Here is a 16,472-nt window from a genome sequence, read left to right on the forward strand (position 1 = left end):
AGCTTAAGGCACTTTCAAAGGAAAGGGATTTTCTCTGAAAGGACAGCATTTAGAAAGTGAAGGAACACTCCATTCACTTCGCACAGTGAATTGAAGTGTTGGAACAGACTGCTTTACTTTCAGAGAAAAAGATGAGAGTTTCTTGTGAATGCTTGTAAGTCGCTTAAGGCAGTTTCAAAGAGAGTGATTTTCTCTAAAAGGAGAGCATTTAGAAAGGGAAGCAACACTCCATTCACTTCGCACAGTGAATTGAAGTGTTGGAACAGACTGCTTCTCTTTCAGAGAAACGCATGTGAATTTCTGTTAAATGCTTGTAAGTAGCTTAAGGCACTTTAAAAGGAAAGTGATTTTCTCTGAAAGGACAGCATTTAGAAAGTGAAGCAACACTCCATTCACTTCGCACAGTGAAATGAAGTGTTGGAACAGACTGCTTCTCTTTCAGAAAAATGCATGTGAGTTTCTTGTGAAGGCTTGTAAGTAGCTTAAGTCACTTTCAAAGGAAAGTGATTTTCTCTGAAAGGACAGCATTTAGAAAGTGAAGCAACACTCCATTCACTTCGCACAGTAAATTGAAGAGTTGGAACAGACTGCTTCTCTTTCAGAGAAACAGATGTGAGTTTCTTGTGAATGCTTGTAAGTAGCTTAAGGCAGTTTCAAAAGAGAGTGATTTTCTCTAAAAGGAGAGCATATAGAAAGTGAGGAAACACTCCATTCACTTCGCACAGTGTATTGAAGTGTTGGAACAGACTGCTTCTCTTTCAGAGAAATGCATGTGAGTTTCTTGTGAATGCTTGTAAGTAGCTTAAGGCACTTTCAAAGGAAAGTGATTTTCTCTGAAAGGACAGCATTAAGAAAGTGAAACAACACTCTATTCACTTCGCACAGTGAATTCAACTGTTGGAACAGACTGCTTCTTTTTCAGAAAAATGCATGTGAGTTTCTTGTGAATGCTTGTAAGTAGCTCAAGGAACTTTCAAAGAAAAGTGATTTTTTCTGAAAAGACAGCATTTAGAAAGTGAACCCACACTCCATTCACTTTTCACAGTGAATTGAAGTATTGGAACAGACTGCTTTTCTTTCAGAGAAACGCATGTGAATTTCTGTTGAATGCTTGTAAGTAGCTTAAGGCACTTTCAAAGGAAAGTGATTTTCTCTGAAAGGACAGCATTTAGAAAGTGAAGAAACACACCATTCACTTCGCACAGTGAATTGAAGTGCTGGAACAGACTGCTTCTCTTTCAGAAAAATGCATGTGAGTTTCTTGTGAATGCTTGTAAGTAGCTTAAGGCACTTTCAAAGGAAAGCGATTTTCTCTGAAAGGACAGCATTTAGAAAGTGAAGCAACACTCCATTCACTACGCACAGTAAAATGAAGTGTTGGAACAGACTACTTCTCTTTCAGAGAAACGGATGTGAGTTATTTGTGAATGCTTGTAAGTAGCTTAAGGCACTTTCAAAGGAAAGTGATTTTCTCTGAAAGGACAGCATTTAGAAAGTGAAGCAACACTCCATTCACTACGCAGAGTGAATTGAAGTGTTGGAACAGACTGCTTCTCTTTCAGAGAAATGCATGTGAATTTCTGTTGAATGCTTGTAAGTAGCTTAAGGCAATTTCAAAGGAAAGTGATTTTCTCGGAAAGGACAGCATTTAGAAAGTGAAGCAACACTCCATTCACTTCGCACAGTGAATTGAAGTGTTGGAACAGACTGCTTCTCTTTCAGAGAAACAGATGTGAGTTTCTTGTGAATGCTTGTAAGTAGCTTGAGGCAGTTTCAAAAGAGAGTGATTTTCTCTAAAAGGATAGCATATAGAAAGTGAAGCAATACTCCATTCACTTCGCACAGTGAATTGAAGTGTTGTTACAGACTGCTTCTCTTTCAGAGAAATGCATGTGAATTTCTGTTGAATGCTTGTAATAAGCTTAAGGCACTTTCTAAGGAAAGTGATTTTCTCTGAAAGGACAGCATTTAGAAAGTGAAGCAACACTCCATTCACTTCGCACAGTGAATTCAAGTCTTGGAGCAGACTGCTTCTCTTTCAGAAAAATGCATGTGAGTTTCTTGTGAATGCTTGTAAGTAGCTTAAGGCACTTTCAAAGGAAAGTGATTTTCTCTGAAAGGACAGCATTTAGAAAGTGAAGCCACACTCCATTCACTTTTCACAGTGAATTGAAGTGTTATAACAGACTGCTTTTCTTTCAGAGAAACGCATGTGAATTTCTGTTGAATGCTTGTAAGTAGCTTAAGGCACTTTCTAAGGAAAGTGATTTTCTCTGAAAGGACAGCATTTAGAAAGTGGAGAAACACTCCATTCACTTCGCACAGTGAATTGAATTGTTGGAACAGACTGCTTGTCTTTCAGAAAAATGCATGTGAGTTTCTTCTGAATGCTTGTAAGTAGCTTAAGGCACTTTCAAAAGAAACCGATTTTCTCTGAAAGGACAGCAATTAGAAAGTGAAGCAACACTCCATTCTCTACGCACAGTGAAATGAAGTGTTGGAACAGACTAGTTCTCTTTCAGAGAAACGGATGTGAGTTATTTTTGAATGCTTGTAAGTAGCTTAAGGCACTTTCAAAGGAAAGTGATTTTCTCTCAAAAGGACAGCATTTAGAAAGTGAAGCAAAACTCCATTCACTTCGCACAGTGAATTCAAGTGTTGGAACAGACTGCTTCTCTTTCAGGGAATCAGATGTGAGTTTCTTGTGAATGCTTGTTAGTAGCTTAAGGCACATTAAAAGGAAAGTGATTTTCTCTGAAAGGACATAGTTTAGAAAGTGAAGCAAGACTCCATTCACTAAGCACATTGAATTGAATTGTTGGAACAGACTACTTCACTTTCAGAGAAAAGAATGTGAGTTTTTTGTGAATGCTTGTAAGTAGCTTAAGGCACTTTCAAACGAAAGTGAGTTTCTCTGAAAGGACAGCATTTAGAAAGTGAAGCAACACTCCATTCACTTCGCACAGTGAATTGAAGTGTTGAAATAGACTGCTTCTCTTTCAGAGAAACGTATGTGAATTTCTATTAAAAGCTTGTAAGTAGCTTAAGGCACTTTCAAAAGAAAGTGATTTTCTCTGAAATGACAGCATTTAGAAAGTGACGCAACACTCCATTCACTTCGCACAGTGAATTGAAGTGTTGGAACAGACTGCTTCTCTTTCAGAAAAATGCTTGTGAGTTTCTTGTGAATGCGTGTATGTAGCTTAAGGCACGTTCAAAGGAAATTGATTTTCTCTGAAAGGACAGCATTTAGAAAGTGAAGCAACACTCCATTCACTACGCGCAGTGAATTGAAGTGTTGGAACAGACTACTTCTCTTTCAGAGAAACGGATGTAGGTTTTTTGTGAATGCTTGTAAGTAGCTTAAGGCACTTTCAAAGGAAAGTGATTTTCTCTGAAAGGACAACATTTAGAAAGTGAAGCAACACTCCATTCACTTCGCACAGTGAATTGAAGTGTTGGAACAGACTACTTCTCTTTCAGAAAAATGCATGTGAGTTTCTTGTGAATGCGTGTAAGTAGGTTAAGGCACTTTCAAAGGAAAGTGATTTTCTCTGAAAGGACAGCATTTAGAAAGTGAAGAACCACTCCATTCACTTCGCACAGTGAATTGAAGTGTTAGAACAGACAGCTTCTCTGTCAGAGAAATGCATTTGAGTTTCCTGTGAATGCTTGTAAGAAGCTTAAGGCACTTTCAAAGGAAAGTGATTATCTCTGAAACTACAGCATTTAGAATGTGAAGGAACACTCCATTCACTTCGCACAGTGAATTGAAGTGTTGGAACAGATTGCTTCTCTTTCAGAGAAAGAGATGTAAGTTTCTTGTGAATGCTTGTATGTAGCTTAAGGCACTATCAAAGGAAAGAGATTTTCTCTGAAAGGACATAGTTTAGAAAGTTAAGCAACAGTCCATTCACTACTCACAGTGAATTGAAGTGTTGGAACAGACTGCTTCTCTTTCAGAGAAACGCATTTGAATTTCTGTTGAATGCTTGTAAGTAGCTTAAGTCACTTTCAAAGGAAAGTGATTTTCTCTGAAAGGACAGCATTTAGAAAGTGAAGCAACACTCGATTCACTTTGCACAGTGAATCGAAGTGTTGGAACAGACTGCTTCTCTTTCAGAGAAACAGATGTGAGTTTCTTGTGAATGCTTGTATGTAGCTTAAGGCAGTTTCAAAAGAGAGTGATTTTCTCTAAAAGGAGAGCATTTCGAAAGTGAAGCTACACTCCATTCACTTCGCACAGTGAATTGAAGTGTTGGAACAGACTGCTTCTCTTTCAGAGAAACAGATGTGAGTTTCTTGTGAATGCTTGTAAGTTGCTTAAGGCAGTTTAAAGAGAGTGATTTTCTCAAAAAGAGAGCATATAGATAGTGAAGCAACACTCCATTCACTTCGCACAGTGAATTGAAGTGTTGGAAAAGACTGCTTCTCTTTCAGAGGAAAGCATGTGAATATCTGTTGAATGCTTGTAAGTAGCTTAAGGCATTTTCAAAGGAAAGTGACTTTCTTTGAAAGGACAGCATTTAGAAAGTGAAGCAACACTCCATTCAATTCGCACAGTGAATTGAAGTGTAGGAACAGACTGCTTCTCTTTCAGAGAAACAAATGTGAGTTTCTTGTGAAAGCTTGTAAGTAGTTTAAGGCAGTTTCAAAAGAGAGTGATTTTCTCTAAAAGGAGAGCATTTAGAAAGTGAAGCAACACTCCACTCACTTCGCACAGTGAATTGAAGTGTTGGAACAGACTGCTTCTCATTCAGAAAAGTGCTTGTGAGTTTCTTGTGAATGCGTGTAAGTAGCTTAAGGCACTTTCAAAGAAAGTGATTTTCTCTGAAAGGACAGCATTTAGAAATTGAAGCAGCACTCCATTCACTACGCACAGTGAATTGAAGTGTTAGAACAGACTGCTTCTCTTTCAGAAAAATGCATGTGAGTATTTTGTGAATGCATGTAAGTAGCTTAAGGCACTTTCAAAGGAAAGTGATTTTCTCTGAAAGGACAGCATTTAGAAAGTGAAGCAACACTCCATTCACTTCGCACAGTGAATTGAAGTGTTGGAAAAGACTGCTTCTCTTTCAGAGAAACGCATGTGAATTTCTGTCAAATGCTTGTAAGTAGCTTAAGGCACTTTCAAAGGAAAGTGATTTTCTCTGAAAGGACAGCATTTAGAAAGTGAAGCAACACTCCATTCACTTCGCACAGTGAATTGGAGTGTTGGAACAGACTACTTATCTTTCAGAAAACAGATGTGAGTTTATTGTGAATTCTTGTAAGTAGCTTAAGGCAGTTTCAAAAGAGAGTGATTTACTCTAAAAGGAGAGCATTTAGAAAGTGAAGCAACACTCCATTCACTTCGCACCGTGAATTGAAGGGTTGGAACAGACTGCTTCTCTTTCAGAAAAATGCATGTGAGTTTCTTGTGAATGCTTGTAAGTAGCTTAAGGCACTTTCAAAGGAAAGTGATTTTCTCTGAAAGGACAGCATTTAGAAAGTGAAGCAACACTCCATTCACTACGCACAGTGAATTGAAGGGTTGGAACAGACTGCTTCTCTTGAAGAGAAACGCATGTGAATTTCTGTTGAATGCTTGTAAGTAGCTTAAGGCACTTTTAAAGGAAAGTGATTTTCTCTGAAAGGACAGCATTTAGAAAGTGAAGCAACACTCCATTCACTTCGCACAGTGAATTCAAGTGTTGGAACAGACTGCTTCTCTTTCAGAGAAACAGATGTGAGTTTCTTGTGAATGCTTGTTAGTAGCTTAAGGCACTTTAAAAGGAAAGTGATTTTCTCAGAAAGGTTATAGTTTAGAAAGTTAAGCAACACTCCATTCACTACGCACAGTGAATTGAAGTGTTGGAATAGACTACTTCACTTTCAGAGAAACGGATGTGAGTTTTTTGTGAATGATTGTAAGTAGCCTAAGGCACTTTCAAAGGAAAGTGATTTTCTCTGAAAGGACAGCATTTAGAAAGTGAAGAACCACTCCATTCACTTCGCACAGTGAATTGAAGTGTTAGAACAGACAGCTTCTCTGTCAGAGAAATGCATTTGAGTTTCCTGTGAATGCTTGTAAGAAGCTTAAGGAACTTTCAAAGGAAAGTGATTATCTCTGAAACTACAGCATTTAGAATGTGAAGGAACACTCCATTCACTTCGCACAGTGAATTGAAGTGTTGGAACAGATTGCTTCTCTTTCAGAGAAAGAGATGTAAGTTTCTTGTGAATGCTTGTATGTAGCTTAAGGCACTATCAAAGGAAAGAGATTTTCTCTGAAAGGACATAGTTTAGAAAGTTAAGCAACAGTCCATTCACTACTCACAGTGAATTGAAGTGTTGGAACAGACTGCTTCTCTTTCAGAGAAACGGATGTGAGGTGAGTTTTTTGTGAATGCTTGTAAGTAGCTTAAGGCACTTTCAAAGGAAAGTGATTTTCTCTGGAAGGACAGCATTTAGAAAGTGAAGCAACACTCCATTCACTTAGCACAGTGAATTGATGTGTTGGAACAGACTGCTTCTCTTTCAGAGAAACAGATGTGAGTTTCTTATGAATGCTTGTAAGTAGCTTAAGGCACTTTCAAAGGAAAGTGATTTTCTCTGAAAGGACAGCATTTAGAAAGTGAAGCAACACTCCATTCAACTCGCACAGTGAATTGATGTGTTGGAACAGACTGCTTCTCTTTCAGAGAAACGCATTTGAATTTCTGTTGAATGCTTGTAAGTAGCTTAAGTCACTTTCAAAGGAAAGTGATTTTCTCTGAAAGGACAGCATTTAGAAAGTGAAGCAACACTCGATTCACTTTGCACAGTGAATCGAAGTGTTGGAACAGACTGCTTCTCTTTCAGAGAAACAGATGTGAGTTTCTTGTGAATGCTTGTATGTAGCTTAAGGCAGTTTCAAAAGAGAGTGATTTTCTCTAAAAGGAGAGCATTTCGAAAGTGAAGCTACACTCCATTCACTTCGCACAGTGAATTGAAGTGTTGGAACAGACTGCTTCTCTTTCAGAGAAACAGATGTGAGTTTCTTGTGAATGCTTGTAAGTTGCTTAAGGCAGTTTCAAAAGAGAGTGATTTTCTCAAAAAGAGAGCATATAGATAGTGAAGCAACACTCCATTCACTTCGCACAGTGAATTGAAGTGTTGGAAAAGACTGCTTCTCTTTCAGAGGAAAGCATGTGAATATCTGTTGAATGCTTGTAAGTAGCTTAAGGCATTTTCAAAGGAAAGTGACTTTCTTTGAAAGGACAGCATTTAGAAAGTGAAGCAACACTCCATTCAATTCGCACAGTGAATTGAAGTGTAGGAACAGACTGCTTCTCTTTCAGAGAAACAAATGTGAGTTTCTTGTGAAAGCTTGTAAGTAGTTTAAGGCAGTTTCAAAAGAGAGTGATTTTCTCTAAAAGGAGAGCATTTAGAAAGTGAAGCAACACTCCACTCACTTCGCACAGTGAATTGAAGTGTTGGAACAGACTGCTTCTCATTCAGAAAAGTGCTTGTGAGTTTCTTGTGAATGCGTGTAAGTAGCTTAAGGCACTTTCAAAGAAAGTGATTTTCTCTGAAAGGACAGCATTTAGAAATTGAAGCAGCACTCCATTCACTTCGCACAGTGAATTGAAGTGTTGGAACAGACTGCTTCTCTTTCAGAAAAATGCATGTGAGTATTTTGTGAATGCATGTAAGTAGCTTAAGGCACTTTCAAAGGAAAGTGATTTTCTCTGAAAGGACAGCATTTAGAAAGTGAAGCAACACTCCATTCACTTCGCACAGTGAATTGAAGTGTTGGAAAAGACTGCTTCTCTTTCAGAGAAACGCATGTGAATTTCTGTCAAATGCTTGTAAGTAGCTTAAGGCACTTTCAAAGGAAAGTGATTTTCTCTGAAAGGACAGCATTTAGAAAGTGAAGCAACACTCCATTCACTTCGCACAGTGAATTGGAGTGTTGGAACAGACTACTTATCTTTCAGAAAACAGATGTGAGTTTATTGTGAATTCTTGTAAGTAGCTTAAGGCAGTTTCAAAAGAGAGTGATTTACTCTAAAAGGAGAGCATTTAGAAAGTGAAGCAACACTCCATTCACTTCGCACCGTGAATTGAAGGGTTGGAACAGACTGCTTCTCTTTCAGAAAAATGCATGTGAGTTTCTTGTGAATGCTTGTTAGTAGCTTAAGGCACATTAAAAGGAAAGTGATTTTCTCTGAAAGGACATAGTTTAGAAAGTGAAGCAAGACTCCATTCACTAAGCACATTGAATTGAATTGTTGGAACAGACTACTTCACTTTCAGAGAAAAGAATGTGAGTTTTTTGTGAATGCTTGTAAGTAGCTTAAGGCACTTTCAAAGGAAAGTGATTTTCTCTGAAAGGACAGCATTTAGAAAGTGAAGCAACACTCCATTCACTTCGCACAGTGAATTGAAGTGTTGAAATAGACTGCTTCTCTTTCAGAGAAACGTATGTGAATTTCTATTAAAAGCTTGTAAGTAGCTTAAGGCACTTTCAAAAGAAAGTGATTTTCTCTGAAATGACAGAATTTAGAAAGTGACGCAACACTCCATTCACTTCGCACAGTGAATTGAAGTGTTGGAACAGACTGCTTCTCTTTCAGAGAAATGCATGTGAATTTCTGTTGAATGCTTGTAATAAGCTTAAGGCACTTTCTAAGGAAAGTGATTTTCTCTGAAAGGACAGCATTTAGAAAGTGAAGCAACACTCCATTCACTTCGCACAGTGAATTCAAGTGTTGGAGCAGACTGCTTCTCTTTCAGAAAAATGCATGTGAGTTTCTTGTGAATGCTTGTAAGTAGCTTAAGGCACTTTCAAAGGAAAGTGATTTTCTCTGAAAGGACAGCATTTAGAAAGTGAAGCCACACTCCATTCACTTTTCACAGTGAATTGAAGTGTTATAACAGACTGCTTTTCTTTCAGAGAAACGCATGTGAATTTCTGTTGAATGCTTGTAAGTAGCTTAAGGCACTTTCTAAGGAAAGTGATTTTCTCTGAAAGGACAGCATTTAGAAAGTGGAGAAACACTCCATTCACTTCGCACAGTGAATTGAATTGTTGGAACAGACTGCTTGTCTTTCAGAAAAATGCATGTGAGTTTCTTCTCAATGCTTGTAAGTAGCTTAAGGCACTTTCAAAAGAAACCGATTTTCTCTGAAAGGACAGCAATTAGAAAGTGAAGCAACACTCCATTCACTACGCACAGTGAAATGAAGTGTTGGAACAGACTAGTTCTCTTTCAGAGAAACGGATGTGAGTTATTTTTGAATGCTTGTAAGTAGCTTAAGGCACTTTCAAAGGAAAGTGATTTTCTCTCAAAAGGACAGCATTTAGAAAGTGAAGCAAAACTCCATTCACTTCGCATAGTGAATTCAAGTGTTGGAACAGACTGCTTCTCTTTCAGGGAATCAGATGTGAGTTTCTTGTGAATGCTTGTTAGTAGCTTAAGGCACATTAAAAGGAAAGTGATTTTCTCTGAAAGGACATAGTTTAGAAAGTGAAGCAAGACTCCATTCACTAAGCACATTGAATTGAATTGTTGGAACAGACTACTTCACTTTCAGAGAAAAGAATGTGAGTTTTTTGTGAATGCTTGTAAGTAGCTTAAGGCACTTTCAAAGGAAAGTGAGTTTCTCTGAAAGGACAGCATTTAGAAAGTGAAGCAACACTCCATTCACTTCGCACAGTGAATTGAAGTGTTGAAATAGACTGCTTCTCTTTCAGAGAAACGTATGTGAATTTCTATTAAAAGCTTGTAAGTAGCTTAAGGCACTTTCAAAAGAAAGTGATTTTCTCTGAAATGACAGCATTTAGAAAGTGACGCAACACTCCATTCACTTCGCACAGTGAATTGAAGTGTTGGAACAGACTGCTTCTCTTTCAGAAAAATGCTTGTGAGTTTCTTGTGAATGCGTGTATGTAGCTTAAGGCACGTTCAAAGGAAATTGATTTTCTCTGAAAGGACAGCATTTAGAAAGTGAAGCAACACTCCATTCACTACGCGCAGTGAATTGAAGTGTTGGAACAGACTACTTCTCTTTCAGAGAAACGGATGTAGGTTTTTTGTGAATGCTTGTAAGTAGCTTAAGGCACTTTCAAAGGAAAGTGATTTTCTCTGAAAGGACAACATTTAGAAAGTGAAGCAACACTCCATTCACTTCGCACAGTGAATTGAAGTGTTGGAACAGACTACTTCTCTTTCAGAAAAATGCATGTGAGTTTCTTGTGAATGCGTGTAAGTAGGTTAAGGCACTTTCAAAGGAAAGTGATTTTCTCTGAAAGGACAGCATTTAGAAAGTGAAGAACCACTCCATTCACTTCGCACAGTGAATTGAAGTGTTAGAACAGACAGCTTCTCTGTCAGAGAAATGCATTTGAGTTTCCTGTGAATGCTTGTAAGAAGCTTAAGGCACTTTCAAAGGAAAGTGATTATCTCTGAAACTACAGCATTTAGAATGTGAAGGAACACTCCATTCACTTCGCACAGTGAATTGAAGTGTTGGAACAGATTGCTTCTCTTTCAGAGAAAGAGATGTAAGTTTCTTGTGAATGCTTGTATGTAGCTTAAGGCACTATCAAAGGAAAGAGATTTTCTCTGAAAGGACATAGTTTAGAAAGTTAAGCAACAGTCCATTCACTACTCACAGTGAATTGAAGTGTTGGAACAGACTGCTTCTCTTTCAGAGAAACGGATGTGAGGTGAGTTTTTTGTGAATGCTTGTAAGTAGCTTAAGGCACTTTCAAAGGAAAGTGATTTTCTCTGGAAGGACAGCATTTAGAAAGTGAAGCAACACTCCATTCACTTAGCACAGTGAATTGATGTGTTGGAACAGACTGCTTCTCTTTCAGAGAAACAGATGTGAGTTTCTTATGAATGCTTGTAAGTAGCTTAAGGTACTTTCAAAGGAAAGTGATTTTCTCTGAAAGGACAGCATTTAGAAAGTGAAGCAACACTCCATTCAACTCGCACAGTGAATTGATGTGTTGGAACAGACTGCTTCTCTTTCAGAGAAACGCATTTGAATTTCTGTTGAATGCTTGTAAGTAGCTTAAGTCACTTTCAAAGGAAAGTGATTTTCTCTGAAAGGACAGCATTTAGAAAGTGAAGCAACACTCGATTCACTTTGCACAGTGAATCGAAGTGTTGGAACAGACTGCTTCTCTTTCAGAGAAACAGATGTGAGTTTCTTGTGAATGCTTGTATGTAGCTTAAGGCAGTTTCAAAAGAGAGTGATTTTCTCTAAAAGGAGAGCATTTCGAAAGTGAAGCTACACTCCATTCACTTCGCACAGTGAATTGAAGTGTTGGAACAGACTGCTTCTCTTTCAGAGAAACAGATGTGAGTTTCTTGTGAATGCTTGTAAGTTGCTTAAGGCAGTTTAAAGAGAGTGATTTTCTCAAAAAGAGAGCATATAGATAGTGAAGCAACACTCCATTCACTTCGCACAGTGAATTGAAGTGTTGGAAAAGACTGCTTCTCTTTCAGAGGAAAGCATGTGAATATCTGTTGAATGCTTGTAAGTAGCTTAAGGCATTTTCAAAGGAAAGTGACTTTCTTTGAAAGGACAGCATTTAGAAAGTGAAGCAACACTCCATTCAATTCGCACAGTGAATTGAAGTGTAGGAACAGACTGCTTCTCTTTCAGAGAAACAAATGTGAGTTTCTTGTGAAAGCTTGTAAGTAGTTTAAGGCAGTTTCAAAAGAGAGTGATTTTCTCTAAAAGGAGAGCATTTAGAAAGTGAAGCAACACTCCACTCACTTCGCACAGTGAATTGAAGTGTTGGAACAGACTGCTTCTCATTCAGAAAAGTGCTTGTGAGTTTCTTGTGAATGCGTGTAAGTAGCTTAAGGCACTTTCAAAGAAAGTGATTTTCTCTGAAAGGACAGCATTTAGAAATTGAAGCAGCACTCCATTCACTTCGCACAGTGAATTGAAGTGTTAGAACAGACTGCTTCTCTTTCAGAAAAATGCATGTGAGTATTTTGTGAATGCATGTAAGTAGCTTAAGGCACTTTCAAAGGAAAGTGATTTTCTCTGAAAGGACAGCATTTAGAAAGTGAAGCAACACTCCATTCACTTCGCACAGTGAATTGAAGTGTTGGAAAAGACTGCTTCTCTTTCAGAGAAACGCATGTGAATTTCTGTCAAATGCTTGTAAGTAGCTTAAGGCACTTTCAAAGGAAAGTGATTTTCTCTGAAAGGACAGCATTTAGAAAGTGAAGCAACACTCCATTCACTTCGCACAGTGAATTGCAGTGTTGGAACAGACTACTTATCTTTCAGAAAACAGATGTGAGTTTATTGTGAATTCTTGTAAGTAGCTTAAGGCAGTTTCAAAAGAGAGTGATTTACTCTAAAAGGAGAGCATTTAGAAAGTGAAGCAACACTCCATTCACTTCGCACCGTGAATTGAAGGGTTGGAACAGACTGCTTCTCTTTCAGAAAAATGCATGTGAGTTTCTTGTGAATGCTTGTAAGTAGCTTAAGGCACTTTCAAAGGAAAGTGATTTTCTCTGAAAGGACAGCATTTAGAAAGTGAAGCAACACTCCATTCACTACGCACAGTGAATTGAAGGGTTGGAACAGACTGCTTCTCTTGAAGAGAAACGCATGTGAATTTCTGTTGAATGCTTGTAAGTAGCTTAAGGCACTTTTAAAGGAAAGTGATTTTCTCTGAAAGGACAGCATTTAGAAAGTGAAGCAACACTCCATTCACTTCGCACAGTGAATTCAAGTGTTGGAACAGACTGCTTCTCTTTCAGAGAAACAGATGTGAGTTTCTTGTGAATGCTTGTTAGTAGCTTAAGGCACTTTAAAAGGAAAGTGATTTTCTCAGAAAGGTTATAGTTTAGAAAGTTAAGCAACACTCCATTCACTACGCACAGTGAATTGAAGTGTTGGAATAGACTACTTCACTTTCAGAGAAACGGATGTGAGTTTTTTGTGAATGATTGTAAGTAGCCTAAGGCACTTTCAAAGGAAAGTGATTTTCTCTGAAAGGACAGCATTTAGAAAGTGAAGAACCACTCCATTCACTTCGCACAGTGAATTGAAGTGTTAGAACAGACAGCTTCTCTGTCAGAGAAATGCATTTGAGTTTCCTGTGAATGCTTGTAAGAAGCTTAAGGCACTTTCAAAGGAAAGTGATTATCTCTGAAACTACAGCATTTAGAATGTGAAGGAACACTCCATTCACTTCGCACAGTGAATTGAAGTGTTGGAACAGATTGCTTCTCTTTCAGAGAAAGAGATGTAAGTTTCTTGTGAATGCTTGTATGTAGCTTTAGGCACTATCAAAGGAAAGAGATTTTCTCTGAAAGGACATAGTTTAGAAAGTTAAGCAACAGTCCATTCACTACTCACAGTGAATTGAAGTGTTGGAACAGACTGCTTCTCTTTCAGAGAAACGGATGTGAGGTGAGTTTTTTGTGAATGCTTGTAAGTAGCTTAAGGCACTTTCAAAGGAAAGTGATTTTCTCTGGAAGGACAGCATTTAGAAAGTGAAGCAACACTCCATTCACTTAGCACAGTGAATTGATGTGTTGGAACAGACTGCTTCTCTTTCAGAGAAACAGATGTGAGTTTCTTATGAATGCTTGTAAGTAGCTTAAGGCACTTTCAAAGGAAAGTGATTTTCTCTGAAAGGACAGCATTTAGAAAGTGAAGCAACACTCCATTCAACTCGCACAGTGAATTGATGTGTTGGAACAGACTGCTTCTCTTTCAGAGAAACGCATTTGAATTTCTGTTGAATGCTTGTAAGTAGCTTAAGTCACTTTCAAAGGAAAGTGATTTTCTCTGAAAGGACAGCATTTAGAAAGTGAAGCAACACTCGATTCACTTTGCACAGTGAATCGAAGTGTTGGAACAGACTGCTTCTCTTTCAGAGAAACAGATGTGAGTTTCTTGTGAATGCTTGTATGTAGCTTAAGGCAGTTTCAAAAGAGAGTGATTTTCTCTAAAAGGAGAGCATTTCGAAAGTGAAGCTACACTCCATTCACTTCGCACAGTGAATTGAAGTGTTGGAACAGACTGCTTCTCTTTCAGAGAAACAGATGTGAGTTTCTTGTGAATGCTTGTAAGTTGCTTAAGGCAGTTTCAAAAGAGAGTGATTTTCTCAAAAAGAGAGCATATAGATAGTGAAGCAACACTCCATTCACTTCGCACAGTGAATTGAAGTGTTGGAAAAGACTGCTTCTCTTTCAGAGGAAAGCATGTGAATATCTGTTGAATGCTTGTAAGTAGCTTAAGGCATTTTCAAAGGAAAGTGACTTTCTTTGAAAGGACAGCATTTAGAAAGTGAAGCAACACTCCATTCAATTCGCACAGTGAATTGAAGTGTAGGAACAGACTGCTTCTCTTTCAGAGAAACAAATGTGAGTTTCTTGTGAAAGCTTGTAAGTAGTTTAAGGCAGTTTCAAAAGAGAGTGATTTTCTCTAAAAGGAGAGCATTTAGAAAGTGAAGCAACACTCCACTCACTTCGCACAGTGAATTGAAGTGTTGGAACAGACTGCTTCTCATTCAGAAAAGTGCTTGTGAGTTTCTTGTGAATGCGTGTAAGTAGCTTAAGGCACTTTCAAAGAAAGTGATTTTCTCTGAAAGGACAGCATTTAGAAATTGAAGCAGCACTCCATTCACTTCGCACAGTGAATTGAAGTGTTGGAACAGACTGCTTCTCTTTCAGAAAAATGCATGTGAGTATTTTGTGAATGCATGTAAGTAGCTTAAGGCACTTTCAAAGGAAAGTGATTTTCTCTGAAAGGACAGCATTTAGAAAGTGAAGCAACACTCCATTCACTTCGCACAGTGAATTGAAGTGTTGGAAAAGACTGCTTCTCTTTCAGAGAAACGCATGAGAATTTCTGTCAAATGCTTGTAAGTAGCTTAAGGCACTTTCAAAGGAAAGTGATTTTCTCTGAAAGGACAGCATTTAGAAAGTGAAGCAACACTCCATTCACTTCGCACAGTGAATTGGAGTGTTGGAACAGACTACTTATCTTTCAGAAAACAGATGTGAGTTTATTGTGAATTCTTGTAAGTAGCTTAAGGCAGTTTCAAAAGAGAGTGATTTACTCTAAAAGGAGAGCATTTAGAAAGTGAAGCAACACTCCATTCACTTCGCACCGTGAATTGAAGGGTTGGAACAGACTGCTTCTCTTTCAGAAAAATGCATGTGAGTTTCTTGTGAATGCTTGTTAGTAGCTTAAGGCACATTAAAAGGAAAGTGATTTTCTCTGAAAGGACATAGTTTAGAAAGTGAAGCAAGACTCCATTCACTAAGCACATTGAATTGAATTGTTGGAACAGACTACTTCACTTTCAGAGAAAAGAATGTGAGTTTTTTGTGAATGCTTGTAAGTAGCTTAAGGCACTTTCAAAGGAAAGTGATTTTCTCTGAAAGGACAGCATTTAGAAAGTGAAGCAACACTCCATTCACTTCGCACAGTGAATTGAAGTGTTGAAATAGACTGCTTCTCTTTCAGAGAAACGTATGTGAATTTCTATTAAAAGCTTGTAAGTAGCTTAAGGCACTTTCAAAAGAAAGTGATTTTCTCTGAAATGACAGAATTTAGAAAGTGACGCAACACTCCATTCACTTCGCACAGTGAATTGAAGTGTTGGAACAGACTGCTTCTCTTTCAGAAAAATGCTTGTGAGTTTCTTGTGAATGCGTGTATGTAGCTTAAGGCACGTTCAAAGGAAATTGATTTTCTCTGAAAGGACAGCATTTAGAAAGTGAAGCAACACTCCATTCACTACGCGCAGTGAATTGAAGTGTTGGAACAGACTACTTCTCTTTCAGAGAAACGGATGTAGGTTTTTTGTGAATGCTTGTAAGTAGCTTAAGGCACTTTCAAAGGAAAGTGATTTTCTCTGAAAGGACAACATTTAGAAAGTGAAGCAACACTCCATTCACTTCGCACAGTGAATTGAAGTGTTGGAACAGACTACTTCTCTTTCACAAAAATGCATGTGAGTTTCTTGTGAATGCGTGTAAGTAGGTTAAGGCACTTTCAAAGGAAAGTGATTTTCTCTGAAAGGACAGCATTTAGAAAGTGAAGAACCACTCCATTCACTTCGCACAGTGAATTGAAGTGTTAGAACAGACAGCTTCTCTGTCAGAGAAATGCATTTGAGTTTCCTGTGAATGCTTGTAAGAAGCTTAAGGCACTTTCAAAGGAAAGTGATTATCTCTGAAACTACAGCATTTAGAATGTGAAGGAACACTCCATTCACTTCGCACAGTGAATTGAAGTGTTGGAACAGATTGCTTCTCTTTCAGAGAAAGAGATGTAAGTTTCTTGTGAATGCTTGTATGTAGCTTAAGGCACTATCAAAGGAAAGAGATTTTCTCTGAAAGGACATAGTTTAGAAAGTTAAGCAACAGTCCATTCACTACTCACAGTGAATTGAAGTGTTGGAACAGACTGCTTCTCTTTCAGAGAAACGGATGTGAGGTGAGTTTTTTGTG

Source organism: Myodes glareolus, chromosome 14, assembly GCF_982192425.1.
Source record: "Myodes glareolus chromosome 14, mMyoGla1.1, whole genome shotgun sequence".
Taxonomy (NCBI): Eukaryota; Metazoa; Chordata; class Mammalia; order Rodentia; family Cricetidae; genus Myodes; species Myodes glareolus.